Source organism: Macaca fascicularis, chromosome 5 (genome assembly GCF_037993035.2).
Source record: "Macaca fascicularis isolate 582-1 chromosome 5, T2T-MFA8v1.1".
In the NCBI taxonomy this organism is placed as follows: Eukaryota; Metazoa; Chordata; class Mammalia; order Primates; family Cercopithecidae; genus Macaca; species Macaca fascicularis.
In genome coordinates this window covers 80073419-80089804 of record NC_088379.1, presented here as the reverse complement: position 1 = coordinate 80089804, position 16386 = coordinate 80073419, and positions in this window count along the sequence as shown.

The following is a 16386-nucleotide window of genomic DNA, read 5'->3' as shown; positions in this document are numbered from 1 at the left end:
CTTTAGCTGTAGAAAAACTTGTTGCAGAGAAATTAGAGTAGAACATATTCTGCAAAACAGCAAAATGGTGGTGAAGTTTTAAGACAGACATAAAGAATGCTGAGTCAAGCTGCTTCCTAGGTTTAAGAATTCAACCTCGCAGATTGACAGAGACCATGGCTTGTATCTCAGCTGCAGCAAATCCACCAAAGGGATGTGCTGAACGGGCAAGAACTAGGTTTCCTCCAAAATAGGTTCCTCCCTCCCTCCCATTGGGGCCCCCTGAAACAATGCTTCTGGTCTTTGTGGGACATGTTTGGGCTGGAGTGTGCTCATAGGATCAGTATCAACTTAACATGTACTACTCACCTACAGCATTTCAGCGACATGCTGAGCTCTTGGCATCTTTGTCTTACCAAGTCCAGTGGAACCACAACACAGTGTGACACAATTGAAAACAGGGCATAACTGAGATATAAACCCTTCTCTTGCTTTACAATGACAGCTAACATTTACTGAGAACTTCCTGTGTGCCAGGCCCTGTTCTGAACACATCACAGGTCATTATCCTAACTGAACAGTGGAGGACACGGAAATATGTGTTGGTTAATGTGTCTTATTTGTTCCAGGTTATGCGATTAGTAATAGATGCTAACAAAAATTCATACTTGGGCAGTCTGGCTCTAGAGCCTGAGGTATTAGCTATACTGCACCTCTTCTCGCCAATCTGAAATGGAACTTGGCAACATAGAGAAATATGCCCAGTGTCCTCCTCACCTTAACCAACAACAGAATCTGGGATCTGAAAGGCGCCACAGAAGTTCGCTTGGTTTTGCCCTTGGCCACAAACCAGAGAAGGTGTTATTATCCATAGTGAAACAGCCAAAGTTCTTGGGTTAAAAAAAAAAAAAATTGGCCCAAGTTTATTTAACCAAGAAATGGTGACTGAATCAAGAAGCATGTATTAAGTGTGTGTTCAGCTTGGTGAGTCCGGCAGGCTGTAAGTCAGAAGAAGCCCCATGGCTTAAGGGGGTCTCCTCACTGGGCTCTGTGTGTACCATCCCAGGCTGAGGCCGCAGCTCTGTAGGAGCCTGACTCTGTCATATAGGACTCCCAGGGCCTTTCACACGGCTTGTTTGCTGGTAGTGGTGCTAAAGCACTAGCCTGGGCCACTGGGAAGCTGGGAGGCTTCCCGGTACACAGGCCCAGCCCCTACCCATGAGCTGAGCACAAGACTACTGCGAATATCCTCACTGACAACCTGCTCCTAGAAAGAAGAACATTAGGGAAATGGCCTATGGACCTGGCTGGATTAGGAGGACCCCTACAGATAGGAGCCAGGTTAGAAATGACCAGGGAACCAACTGGTCAGCCCTCAACAGGACTTGGTGGGAAGAATATCTGAGCCAAGTCTTGCTCTTGTTTAGCATAAAGTGAAAAGGCTGATGGAGACTCCATTGTGGGGTACTGGAAGCGGTCCACTAGGGAAACTGACTAGCTTCCCTGGAATTTGGGGAAACTGGTGTTCCCATCTGAAATCTTGAAAGGCATGTGTGGCATGGATTAGCAGCTTGTCTGAGAAAGGCAGGTGCTTGCAAAGTTTGGGATGGGCAGGGCAACGATGCATTTATGTTTCCCAGGCCAAATGTGGATTCTGAGGAAGGAAGCTGGTGGTGGATCATCTCTAGAGGGATCTTGCACGAGGAGGCCTCCTGGAAGGGTGAGGTGACCCCAACAGAGAATCAACAAGACGCCAGAGACTGGGGCTTTGCAGGGGGCAATTGATGTCAGGTGAAGGAGGCATTGCCTCAAAGGAATCTCAGGTGGAAAATCCTCAGTGCTGGGGGGCTTCCAAGGAATCCAGAAGGAGAATGAGCTTTCAGACATGCAGCATAGAGAAGCCCCTAATGCTAAACTGTGATGACACATTTGCCCTTTTCCTCTAATTTCTTCAACTTCCCCACTCCCCACACCCCATCTGGTCCCATGGGAGAAAAACAGTACCTAGAAGTGGACAACGTATGGTGAGGAAGGGAGAAGAAAATGACCATGTCCTCCTCCCTTTGCCAGTCCCTTTTGCCGGAGGAGGATTGGATTCTCATTGAAGGAGAGTTCAGAGTTTTAACATTGGACAGACGTGGACCTTTTTAATGTCTGAAAGTGACTAAAAAATCTGCCTGAGGTTTTACCCAATGGGAAGTGAAAACAAGAAAACAATTCAGGTCTTCACAGTGACTGATGGATAATCATGAAATGGAAAAGATGCTCTCCAGTTAGAGTTTTGTTTGTTTGTTTGTTTGTTTGTTTGTTTGTTTGTTTGTTGAGATGAGGCCTTGCTCTCTCACCCAGGCTGGAGTGCAGTGGCATGACCTCAGCTCACTGCAGCCTCCACCTTCCCAGTTCAAACAATTCTCCTGCCTCAGCCTCCCGAGTAGCTGGGATTATAGGCATCTGCCACCACACCCAGCTAATTTTTGTATTTTTAGTAGAGACAGGGTTTTGCCATGTTGGCCAGGCTGGTCTCGAACTCCTGACCTCAGGTGATCTGCTGGTCTCAGCCTTCCAAAGTGCTAGGATTACAGATGTGAGCCACTGCACCCAGCCTCCAGTTAGAATTTTTGATGTTGAATTCATTCCATTGTACATATACATATAACATACAAACACATACACACACACACACACACACACCCCTCTTTTCCCACTAGAACAAGGAAGTTCAAAAAGGCAGGTTGGTGCTACATGGTTGAAAAATGATGTCATATTATAATAGCTGTAGGAGAAAGGCTGGTCTACCCAGAATGAAGCAAATGCTAGGATTACTTCTTGGGTTCTCTGGAGAAAGATCGATCGTGGCCATATGTCAAGAATCTGTCATTAAAGCGTCAACACATGACAAGTACACAGAAGATGGGGGGATGATACTTGGGAATAGAAACCCAGGCTGCAAACTCAGTGTGATCAGTGTGGCGCCAAGTGTCCATTTTGTAATAGATGATCAATTATATCATGATCTTTAGTGAACATTTTGTGGGTTCTCATGATGTCCTTAGAACCATCAGAACCTGCAGTTAGTGTTTCAAATAATAAGCGTTTCCATCACCTGAGTGGAATTACTTACACTTTCATAAAATATAATCAGGTTGCCTTCTCTGAAAAGACTATTCTGCACAGAATAGATATGTTTTGTAATCACAGGGCCCAAATTTTCTAACAGAGCTTGTTTTCTAACAGAATCTCTATTTTGAGACTGTAGAGAGATGTATGTAATGGAGCAGAATCAATGTCATCATCTATGACCTAGCTGATTAGTACTGGATGCTAGGTTGCCTTTCACTGTGCTTGGGCATTGCCTTAGAGAACTTTTAGTAGCCAGCTCTTAAAATGCTTTATACATTTTAGGATTAAACATTTTTAGATTGCATACACAGTCTTAAAACAAGGAAAATCTATTACGTAAACAATATCTAAAGTTTAGTATAAAGTAGACCTTACATATTATTTAAGTACATTCTAAGAAATGCCAAATACAGAACCTCAAATAAGATGAAAGTTTCTTTCTTTCTTATGTCAAAGTCCAGAGTGAAGCAGGTAGTCTTGGGTGGGCAGACGGTTCTGATCCACCAGCTCCTCCAGGCACCCAAGCTCGGGATCTCTACCCTCCTCAATGTGTGGCTTCCATTTCTGGGTGTAAAAATGCTGCCCCAAACGCCACTGCCACCAATTCTCAGTGGCTAGGAGATGACCCAGATGTTGCATGCATCACTCCGTTTCACATTCTATTGGCCCAAATGTGATCACAAGGCCACACACAGCTACAAACAAGACTGTGTGATATGGTCTATCACCGGGCACCCATGTACCCGGCTGAAACATGGGTTCTGTTACTAAATGAAAAATGAGACCAGGTGTGGTGGCTCACACCTGTAATCCCAGTACTGTGGGAGGCTGAGATGGGTGGATCACTTGAGGTCAGGAGTTTGAGACCAGCCTGGCCAACATGGTGAAACCTGTCTCTACTAAAAATACAAAAATTATCCAGGCATGGTGGTGGGCACCTGTAGTCCCAGCTACTCAGGAGGCTGAGGCAGGAGAATAGCTTGAACCTGAGAGGTAGAAGTTGCAGAGAGCCGAGATCGCAGACTGCACTTCAGCCTGGGTGACAAAGCAAGACTCCGTCTCAAAAAAAAAAAAAGGAAAATGAGAGAATGGATACAGGGTGTAGTGGGGGGGGGGGTAACAGAAGTCTCCTCTATTTCTCAGTAATTATTGGAAAGAAATTGAGTGCATAATTTCATTTAACAAGAATTTTTGCTGCTGGTCAGGGACATAGCAAAAGAATAAAAATTAAAAAGAAACCAAGAATGTACTGAATGCTTCTTGAGTGCTAGTATTCTAGTTTGCCCCTGGAGAGATCCTCCCAAAAAAGAGGGCTTTATTAGTAGGATATCTTCAAAAGGAAAATCCTAATGTATTTTAAAATAAGCTAAATTCACAGGACTGTCCCTCACATATTCATTTCTTTGTCGGAAATTATAGCAGAGAAAAACCCTTTCCCTTTTCACTTGGCATCAATTAAATGTAAATGTCTTGAATGCTCACAGATGATACAGCATAGGATGAGCTCATGGTGATGTAAAAAGCTGGCGTAATATTCACTAGGTGCTAGAAACCAAACCATTTTGGTCTGGCAGGAAAAATATGCCAGGACTGCAAGTGATTGTCATGAGGCCCTTTGCTGTTTGTCATTCTCTCCTCATTTTCATACTGCACATTTAGTCCTACCCAAAATAAATACTTTACAGTTGTCCTTTAGAAGCAGAGGGAGCTCTGGGCTGGGAGGCAGAAGGCCCAGGGTTGATAATAAGCTCTGCTGCCAAACAGTTGGTATGACCCTGAAGAAATAACAAACAGGGCCTAGGTTTCTGTTCACTAATTCATCCTGCGAACATATATTTGTCACTTGCTGTGCAGATTCTGTATTAAGTCTACAGAGGTATCCTTCATCTCTCCCTTCTTGGACTCTTTATGATGCTCTATGTATCCCAACCTCTATGGGCCATAGAAATGTGGCTACAACCTCATCACATACACAAACCAAACAAACATCTGCAGCATTGCTGCTTGCGGCAGACTGCTGATTCTCTCCCACTACCCATTCTCCTGTTCTTCTAATGTAATAGAAGCCCTGATCTTCTGTTGGGTGCAAGGCAACCCCTTCAATCCTACTTGTTAGCTACAGATGTGCATGCATCAAGTTCTGGTCAATAAGATGTGAGTGGAAGCAATTTGTAAAACTTCCACGTCATGTTCTGAAAAACAAGAGGTGTGCCTTCCCATTCCTTTTCCCCCTTCCTGCTGGGAGGCAGGCATGGGCCAGGGTCATCTTGGGCTAAGTGGAAGAGGGCAACATCCAAGGGTGGTAATGAAACAAGATTGAAGAAACCTGATACCCTGTATTAGTATTCTATTTCTCTGTAATAATCTATCCTAAAATGTAGCAACTTATAAAAACATTTATGATCTCACAGTTTCTCTTAGTCAGGAATCTGAGCATGGCTCTGCTGGGTCCCCTGGCTCAGGTTTCTCACCAGGATGCAATCAAGCCATTGGCCAGGGCTGCTGTAGGTCAATGCTCAAGTTGGGGAGGATCCACTTCCAAGGTCATTGGTGTGACTGCTGGCAGCCCTCAAACCCCAGCTGGACATTGATGTCTTATCACTTCTGCCATGTAAAGTTGGTTAGAAGGTCCCACCCACATGCGAGGTGATTATGCAAGGCCGTGAACACCAGGAAGAGAGGTCTGGGGAGCCACTGCAGAGGCTGTGCACTGTACATGCTCCCTCCCATAGCCGGTCTGCTTATGCCACGACTGTTACAGTAAAGTGAAATAAACAACCATCGACTTTAAAGAAGGGTCTGCATTAGAGCAGCCAACGTTGTGTTCTAATTGATGCAGTGCTGGATTTGTTTAATTCTGTGAAACGTTTGTCCAGTTATTGAGGGCCTTGTAATAGGCATTTTCTGGAATATCTGCCAAGCAAAATCACTTTCTCTGAAAACTGCCCCCCTTCCTCCTCCTGTACCTCACCTCCCCTATCTGAGGACTTCTGCAGCCATTTTTGTAATTTAAAAAATCTCCTTGTTGCCGTCTAATGAAAGAAAGGGTAAAATGCTGACTTCAGGTGGGCCAAATCTGTAGCCCAGGACTCTGGAACTGGGATCCAGAAACCCTGATCAGTGTCTCTCGTGAGGACTGGACATCATGTGACATCAGGATGGGCTCTGCATGTGCATGGGAAAGCGAGCAAGCCAGTTTGCAGAGAGAAGGAAGAGACAGAAGTGCCAAAAAGCCTTCAGAGTGGGCTTGGTTCACAGCATCTCATTCCAGGCCCTGCTGAAGCCCAGCTCTGGCCCAGGTATGGAGATGCCTCTGCCCTACTCCAAACATATGTCCTCCTCGCCCCTTTGTTTTCATTTAAACCCGTGTCAGTGGGCTTTGGATGTTTGAAAATAATCACTAAGGAACGCCTTTAGTGTTTTGAGTTTTCAACACCTCACCTCAACATCATCTCACCTAGCTCCTAGCATCCTGTGAGCTCTCTTCCATCTCCTCCCCTGAAAAAAAGTCACAAAGTCTTGCTGGAAAACACGTGGGACAAGATCAACAGGGCCTTCTGAGAAGAAGTGTGCAAGGGTGGACGCAGCATGGATGGATATCTGTGATCTGACATCATTTTGTTGGAGGTCAGGAGGAGGAGATGCTTTGGTGCCATTAGATGACAAAGATTCAAAGATGTCATCCCCTCTTGCCTCAATCCCCTGTGCACTCATATATTGCTTGTGTGGCCCCAAAACAAGGAACTCCGTAACCTTGTTACTGAGCTGTTAGAAAGAACCCCCAACTCTGTGAGTTAACTCCTACCCCTTCCCTTGAGTGGCTTTGTTTTGGATTTTCTAAAGTCACTCCAAGAGACAGAGTCTGTGCTCTGAGATAGCATCTTTCTCCACGCATGCCCTCCACATGCTACTCTCCGTCTGGATTGTTTACTTCAGAATCCAGGCCAGGGTGCTGGGGATGGTTGTATTTCTTGAGTGGAATTCCGCAGTCCCTGTCCGAAGTCACACTCTGCATTCCTTCAATGCCTCCTTTGAGCTGGAAGGTCATTCTACAGCAAAGCTATTGGCTGCACAAGCTCATGGAGGCCTCATACCCGACCTTGTCCCAGCAGCTGACCCTCTGGTATGGAGGGAGGTGGAGTGGGATGTCGTAAACAGGAAGACAGCAAGCCCCGGCTTGGCCTGGGGAGCAGGAAACATGAACCACCACGCTCAGCCCTGTGCCCCGATCACAACCTCCTGTGGTTACAGTGCCTCCCAGGCTGGTGGAAGGACTGTTCTCAGCAGCTTGGGATTGTCAATGCAGCAGCAATAATTTTATCCTAAGATGCCACTTCAAAAACGTCACGGTTTCTGAGTCTGGTGTGACAGATGCATAGACAGATGGAGGAAAATAAGACAAGGGAGAGTTAGAGGGAGAGAGCGGTTGAATGCTGGGCCTGTACCCTCAACCCACATTCTAAACTGCTGCCTGTCCCCACCCTATCTCCCAATCTCTCCCCACCCAGTTGCATTTTGCTATTTCTACAATTTGTAGCATACTATACTCTACTTTTATTATCAGACTCTCCATACTAGGATGTAAGCTCTTTGAGGGCAGGGAATCTTTGTTCACTGATAAAGAGCCTAACAATATCTGGTACACGCAGCCATTCAACAAATATTTGTTGAATAAATGGATGGATGGATGGATGGATGGATGGATGGATGGATGGATGGATGGATGGATGGATTTCCCTAAGGATGCTTTTAGCAATTTCCTTACATATTTCTTTTACTATTTTCCTGCTGTTTTTCAAACTGGGAATGCACTCTCCCAACCCAACCAATCAGCCCTGTTCATCTCTCAAATGCCAGCTCCAATGCCACTCCTGAAGTATAGCCTTGTGGTTAAGAGCCACCATTGCAGGGTTCAAATCCCCACTCCTCTGCTTGTTCACTATGTAAGCTTCAGTTTACATACCTAATGGGATTACCACAAAGACAAAATAACATAATATACAAAACATGTTTAATTAACACATTCTCCCTGATGTTTCCAGTTAGGTACCATCTTTTCCTCCTTTAAACACGCATGTTACATTGAGTCTCTCTTAGGAACTCTTCACATTTTCCTTTGTATCCTACCTAGCTATTCTTGTACATGTAGTATTTTCCTTGACAGAAGGCTCCTTCTGACATAATGCTTTTTAAAATACATATTCTTAAGCACCCTCTTTGAGTATTTTTATGTGCAGCATTTTAACAAAGAAACATCAAAGCACAGGAGTGAATGTGCTGGGAAGAAGGAGTCGGGGAGAGATTACTATTCTGAGGATGAATGAAACATTGTCTGGGAGGGCTTGGAGGATAGGATGCAGAAATACACAATCAAAAAAACAGTCACCCAATACAGCGTTTCATGTCATGAGCTGCAACTTCATAGAAGTCTTCAGAGCCCATGCATAGGGATCATCCATCTTCTGTGAATCAGAAGCCCCCAGTTCAAAGGAAGCTGGTGAAGAAGCAAGAGTCAGCCCCAGACCCGAGGCAGCAAAGAGCTGGCTTCTGAAGAAAAGGACCTGCCCCTTTCTGTTACAGGAATCTCCTACAAAGTCATTTGTGATAAACACTGGTGTGTTTCTGCAATCTGGCTTTTATCCCTTCAAAGGTTCCTGAATGGGGGCAATTAACAGAGATGGGGAAGCCAAGAAAATGCACTGTGAGTATAAACAGCTTGACAGGACATTTATACAGAGAATTCAGAACAGAGTCCTCATTCCCCAGCATGGTACAGGCCAGAAGGGAGAGTTTTAGAGCAAGAGACACTCATCTTTTGTGTTCTTTCTAGGAAGTGTTCTTCTGACAGGTATGAAGGGTTTTGGTTGAGTTTCAGAAAAAGGATGAGTGACTAACTGGGATCACAGGGTAGCAGTGCACTGAGGAACCTAACCACTGTCCTCACTCAGGACCACTGAAGCTCTTTTATAGGAAACAGAAGGGAAGAAATCATAACTTTTTTTCCCCAACTTCATTGAGATGTAACTGGAAAACCCCGGCCCCTGGTAGCCACCATTCTACTCTCTACTTCTATGAATTTGACTATTTAAATTTCACATATGAGTGAGATTATGCAATATCTGTTTTACTGCATCTGGTTTATTTCACTTAGCATAAGATCCTCCAGGTTCATCCATGTTGTTACAAATGATAGGATTTTCTTCTTTTTAAAGGTTAAGTGATATTCCATTATGTACACGTACACACACACACTCCACATCACATTTTCTTTATCTATTAATTGACAGATATTTAGGTTGCTTCCACATCTTGGCTGTTGTGAACAATGCTACAATGAACATGAGAGGACAGATTAGTCATCCAGGAAATGTAAACCAAAATCACAATGAGGGTCGGGGGTGGTGGCTCACACCTGTAATCCCAGCACTTTGGGAGGCTGAGACAGGGGAATCACTTGAGGCCATGAGATCAAGACCAGCCTGGCCAATATGGTGAAACCCTGTCTCTACTAAAAATAAAAAAATGTATACAAAAATTAGCCGGGCATGGTGGTGCACACCTGTAGTCCCAGCTTCTCAGGTGGCTGAAGCACAAGAATTGCTTGAATCCGGAAGACAGAGGCTTCAGTGAGCCTAGATTGTGCCACTGCACTCTACCCTGGGTGACAGATCAAGACTCCATCTCCAAACACGTGCACACACACACACACACACACACACACACACACACACACATGCACACAATGAGATATCACCTCACAACTGTTAGAATGACTATTTCTAACAGAAAGATGAAAGATAACAAGTGTCAGTGAGGATGTAGAGAAAAGGGAACCTTTGTACACTGTTGATGGGAATGTACATTGGTATGATCTAACCTTTGAAAGCTGAATGAGCCAATCTGACTTCACTGGCTGATGTGTGGTCAGAATTCAATGATTATAGATCTAATCCTCAATTTTCTCCTTTCTGTGTGCCAGGTAGGCAGAATCGTCTGTCCTAGAAAAGGTTTATAAAGGTCTCAGGGTACATACGTAAGAGTTCATGCCTCACAAGCAGGCTGACTTGAGATAGAACCACGGATCTGCTGTCTACCGACTGTTCGACCTGGCAAGCACCTGGCCTTGTTAAGGCTTACTTTCTCTTTCTGTGAAATGGGAATAAAGTTACTATGCATCTCGCTGGGATTATCTTTAGGAATAATAAAGGTTTCCAAATTTCAGGCTGCCAAATATCCTCAGTGAAGTTTAGCTCTTATGATTATTATTAAAACATTAAATCTACATTCTGTGGAGGAAGAGGAAGGGGCTCTCATGTCAGAGAAGGGAGAGGAATTGGTTTTCAGAATCCAGGTAGAATGAGTGTCTTGAAGCCACATATCTAACTTTGCTTTTCAAAAAGAATATTAGAACTTTTCAGGGCCGATAGATCTGTTCACTATATGGACTGTAGTAATGGTTTCAGAGTTGTATACATATGTCAAAACTTAGCAAATTACGTACTATTTTACTTTATTTTATTTTATTTTATTTTATTTTTTGGAGACAAAGTCTCTGTCTGTTGCCCAGGCTGGAGTATAATGGCACAATCACAGCTCACTGCAGGCTTGACCTCCCAGACCCAAACAATCCTCCTACCTCATCCTCCCCAGTAGCTGGGCCCATAGGTGTGCACTAACATGCCTGGCTAATTTTTAAAATATTTGTAGAGACAGGGTTTTCCTTTGTTACCCAGGCTGGTCTTGAACTCCTGGGCTTAAATTATCCCCCCATCTTGGCCTCCCAAGGTGCCTGGATTACATGTGTAAGCCAACATGCCTGGCCAAAACTTGTCAAATTATAGACTTTAAATGTGTGCAATTTATTTTATTTTGGCTTAACAGCTTAAATAAAGCTGTTTTAAGAATTATCTTTTAGAACAGCAAGGAAACGGAGACCATAATGATATTGATTTTCAGGCAGGTGATTACAAGTGGCTGAGCACATGAATAAATGAACACTCACATATGAAGCAATACTGATCACACATGACCATTCCTTACAATTTTCTTAATATCTCTCCTTTCTCTTCCCCTTCATCTACCCAGAGCCTTCCACATGTAAGCCCCAGATCAAGTCCCACCTCCTCTCAAAAGCCTTCACTGACACCTCATCGCAATTGTACCTGTCTGTCTTAACACATATACATTGTAATTTCTCAAATAATGCCTCCAGACTTCGGATGAGCTCCTGTTCTATTATTTAGATTATTTAACTTGTCACGTGTTTGCGGTGATGTTAAGCTTTTGAAAAAAATAGGAGACACTTATTTTGTGATTGAGCACATAGGACTTGATAAATACGTTCCCACTGAATGACAAAATTTAGAGTTCTATGTCCTAAACTTGACTCTCATCACCACAAACTTCAAGGGATGATCCCCAACATCCTTTCTATTAAATTTCTATTAAGTTTATATTCTGTTGGATAGAAACTTTGATGGTATCAAAGACTCCTTGACATGAGCAGGCCATCAGCTGAGCCTTCACTGTTTATCACTTGTTTTCATATGAAGATTTTATTTTAATTGTATTTGTTGTATTTGTTCATAATGGCTTTTCATCCACAACTGCACAACTAAAGGGTTTGACTTGAGAAACCCAAAAGCCTATTTTGAAAGCAACAGAGTTTAAAATACTTCTTCCAGTTCCTTCCACATTTGAACAGAATAGTTCTAAGTCCCAGCCAAGCTTGAACCCTGAAACACAGGGTGCCTGGGAAAAGCTACCCAACACCATCGAGGTGGCCGCCCTGATCCTATTCCATTATCCTAAGCCCTTTCGTTTTCTGTTTGTTTGTGTTTTGCTCCCCTGGAAGTCTAATGGAGTCAGATATCACATCTCCCAGAAAAGGAATGACATTTATAACCCCCTTCTGCTCGTGCAAAAGGAGGGGTTATCTTGAGATTTTGCCCATCAGCGCTCTCCAGAATCTCAGGCAGCTTCTTAGCCTGGTGTGCTTGGAGTTAGCTCCAAGCCTGGAGGTTTAGCATCCAGGGAGCCTCAGACCCGATCATAAGGCCCACAGTTGAGAGTTAGCAGGACAGCCCTAAGTATCCTCTTCCTGTTTCAGAGGGTTGCTGGCAAGTTTCTGAAAATCTGCAGCTTTTTTATGTCTTTAATGCTGGGCTCTTTGCCATCATTCATTTCAGGACTAGAGGTAGCCCTGTTTAATATTAGGCTGCTCCGCCCACCCCCACCACCATCCGAATAAGAAAGGATGGACTCCATCATGTTTAGTGCCTGCCAAGGTAGTGGTGTCACTGGTGATGGTCACAGGGATGCACCCTGGGGAAGGAGCCAGCAAGGTTTTGCTTTTCAGGTGTCAGAGGGAAGACAGAGAGCAGTTTTTTGGGTAGGAACTGAAAACAAAACAAAACAAAACAAAACAAAAACAGGAATATTTAGGAGGGCATGCTCTTTTTCTAAAATGGTCTTTGTGGCTTTGTTTTTCTATTAAATAATTATTCTTGCTGAATGAATTATTTACATTAGCATTTCTTAAACTGGGTTCCATTGTGTCAATAGGTATTTCTTTAAAACAAAGATGTAGACAGATAGTTCCATGATCAAAACAGTTCAGGAAATAAAGGTCTGGAGAGCAAGGGCTCTAAGGACTAGCTATAGGGATTGATGAAAGCTCACAGTGGTCATAAGGGAGGTGGCACTGGAGCCTGGCTTGATTCAGACCAGGCAGAGAGAAGGTTCCAGGCAAAGGGGACCAATAAACGGCAAACTGAAAACGCTCAGGGAGAGATGAGACACCTCTGGCTCGGAGAGTTTAGTGCAGCCGAATTTTTATTTATGTAATTCCAAGAAAATTCCCTCTCTTCTCATTGCTTTCCGGGGAGACACAGCCAGCAGCCTCCTTGGGGTAGACACTGTCATTTGCCTCTCCAAAGCTCATACTTGTGTGTGCACACACACTTCTCCGTTGCAAGTAGAGCCTTAGTGTTTGTCTAGGCGTCCCTCCCTCAGGTGGCAGGGGGGCGGGAAAAAACCCTCCCTCTGCTCCCAAAAGGTGGTATTGGTTAGTCTAAGCCAAGTATATTAATTCCTCTACCTTTGCCATAGATTGATTTGGGCATGGTTACGTAACCCAGCCTTAACAAATGGAACCTGCGGGATAATCTTCTCGGGAATTCTGGAAGAGTTTTGCTTCATAATAAATAAAGACAGACACCTGGGAGGAAATGCAGTTTTCTTTGTTGGGTGTAGAATTTCTGGTTGTCATCTAGCAATTTGGCAGTGGACGGTGGGAGAAAGGGCTGTAGACATTCTGAGAATGGCAGAACAGAAGGATATAAAACACCTGGGCCTTTGATGACATAGTCACTCAGTCTAACCATGGAACCACTCCATCTCTGGACTTTGCTATTAAGTGAGAGCATAAACTCCTTTCTGCTTAGGCCACTTTTCATTGAGCCTTGGGCTCCTTGCAACTAGATATTTCATGAGCAGAGTTTCTCCCTTGACAGAACACATCTAACAACTTAACCATCATGCTGCCTACCCATTCCTTGGATAGACTCTTCAATTAGCCCCTTTGGAGTGTAGAGTTTAGCCTTTCAGGCTGCCTCTGGCCAATGCCTTCCTCTGCTTTTCCCCTGTCCTCTCCTTTGTCCATGTCCTGGTTCCCAGATACATTTACAGAAGATCCCATATTTCTCAACTGTAATAACAGGAAAAGTATCTCATCTCATATGTATATTTTGAGAATTAAATGAGATGATGATGAAAAGAGAATAACACAGTGTCTGGCATGCAGTAAGTGGTCTACAAATTATAGTTTTAACAATGATAATGATAATACTTTTTAATTAAAATTAATAACTACTTTGGATTGACCAAGCTTACCTAATTCAGATTGAGTCATTCAAATTTCAGTGGGGTATTGTTGTTGTTACCAAATATAGCAGCAAGAAAAAGCAATAGTATGTAACATTGGTACATTGCCTTATAATCGGATATTTTACTAAGCATATTTACATGTTTACCTTGTTTACTCCTAAAATAATATATATATAATATACATACATACATCTATACACACACACACACACACACACACACACATATATATATATCCTTTTTTTTTTTGAGACCGAGTCTTGCACTGTCACCCAGGCTGGAGTGCAGTGGTACCATCTAGGCTCACTGCGACCTCTGCCTCCTGGGTTCAAGGGATTCTCCTCCCTCAGCCTCCTGAGTAGCTGGGACTGCAGGCACCTGCCACCACACTGGGCTAATTTTTTTTGTATTTTTAGTATAGATGAGGTTTCACTACGTTGACCAGGCTGGTCTCAAACTCCTGACCTCATGATCCACCTGCCTCAGCCTTCCAAAGTGCTAGGATTATAGGCGTGAGCCACTGTGCCAGGTCAAGAATCTTTTAAATGTCAGTGTCATTTCCATTTAACTGAAGCTACTGAAGTTAAAAGAGCCTAACTAAGTGCCTCAGCTCAAATACCCGGTGATTGAAATTCAAATCTTAACAGACTCCAAAATACATGTTATCTCTATCATATAGCCTCTCTCATTCACATGCATACAGCTCACTGCAGTTGACTGCTCTCTGCTTCTAAAGTTTTGTGGCTGGCCTCTGTGACTACCTAGATTGGTTAGTTTCTCTCCATTTAATAACTTTCATGTTAATATCCCTTGAAAATGTTCATGGTTCTGAGAGTAGCACAGGGCAGAGGAGAAGAGAAGAATGGCGAACAGACCAGTGTTCTAGCATCCTCTATGAAAGGCTGGGTTTGCTGCTGCAATTTGTATAAGCAGCTTCTGTTTTTGGCAATAAGTTGAGTATTCACACTACTTCTTAGCCTTTCTTTGTTTACCCAGGGGGTAAGACTCTGTGATAAGGAGTCGCTAATGAGGTTTATGTGACTAGGAGTGAACATGTGCTGTGAAAACTGTTTACCATTTACTGAGTGTCTGCAAGGTCCACTGGATGGCTGTCAAGAGGTGCTCATTCAGAGAAACAGAGAGAAAGAGAGAGAGAGAGAGAGAGAGAGAGAGAGAGAGAGAGAGAGAGAGAGGGATTTCCTGTTTAGGGAAAGTGTGGGTGAGTTAGAAACCAGAGAAAAAAATCTTTTGGAATTCAATACCAAAGAAACAGATGAGTTTAATGGCTGGCTTAATGGCTTGGGAATGTTTATCAATGTCAGTTCTTACTGGTGTTCTTTTATATGACTGTCTAAATTGTTCTCTCCCAATAACAACCCATGCTTTTAGGAAATTTTTTGTTCTCTTTCTTCTTTCCAGCATCTGCCACAGTCAACCCAAAACAGGTACTTAAACATGAAGAGTTTGGTTTCTTTGGGTATTCTGTTGCATTTCACGGTATTTGAACAGGGGCTTGAGGTAATCACTGGTCAGGGATCTTTAGAATGAGTGACTATAATTCTGAACGGGAGGTTGAACTGAATTATAAAAGGTTTCTCAAACTTTTGCACTTTCTTCTCCTGATTAGGTACTAGTCTTTTCCATGATCTTCAGGGGATGGAGAAGGAAGAGATAAAAGCAGGAAGTAGCTTTGCATCCCACCACTAGAGTTGTTTCTGATGCTAGAGTTTCAATCATATCCTTGACATTGAAGCATACCTGATACGGTTTGGATCTGTGTCCCCACCAAAATCTCATGTGAAATTGTAATCCCCAGTGTTGGAGGTGGGGCCTAGTGGGAGATGATTGGATAATAGGGGCAGTTTGTCATGGTTTAACACCATCCCCTTTGGTGTTGTCATGGTGAGAGTGACTTATCATGAGATCTGGTTGTTTAAAAGTGTGTAGCGTCTCCCCCAACTCTGTCTTCCTCCTGTTATGGCCATGTGAAGACATGCCTGCTTCCCCTTCACCTTCTGACATGATTGTAAGTTTCCTGAGGCCTCCTTAGCGATGCTTCCTGTACAGCCTGCAGAACCATGAGCCAATTAAACCTCTTTTCTTTATAAACTATCCAGTCTCAGGTATTTATTTACAGCAGTGTGAGAACAGACTAATGCAGAAAATTGGTACCAGATGTATGGTATTGATATAAAGGTACCCAAAAATGTGGAAACAGCTTTGGAACTGGATAATGGTGCAACAGTTTGGAGGGCTCAGAAGAATATAGGAAGATGAGGGAAAGTTTGAAACTTCCTAGAGACTTGTTGAATGGCTGTGACCGAAATACTGATAGTGATATGGACAGTGAAATCCAGCCTAAGGAGGTCATAGATGGAAATGATGAACTTATTGGGAACT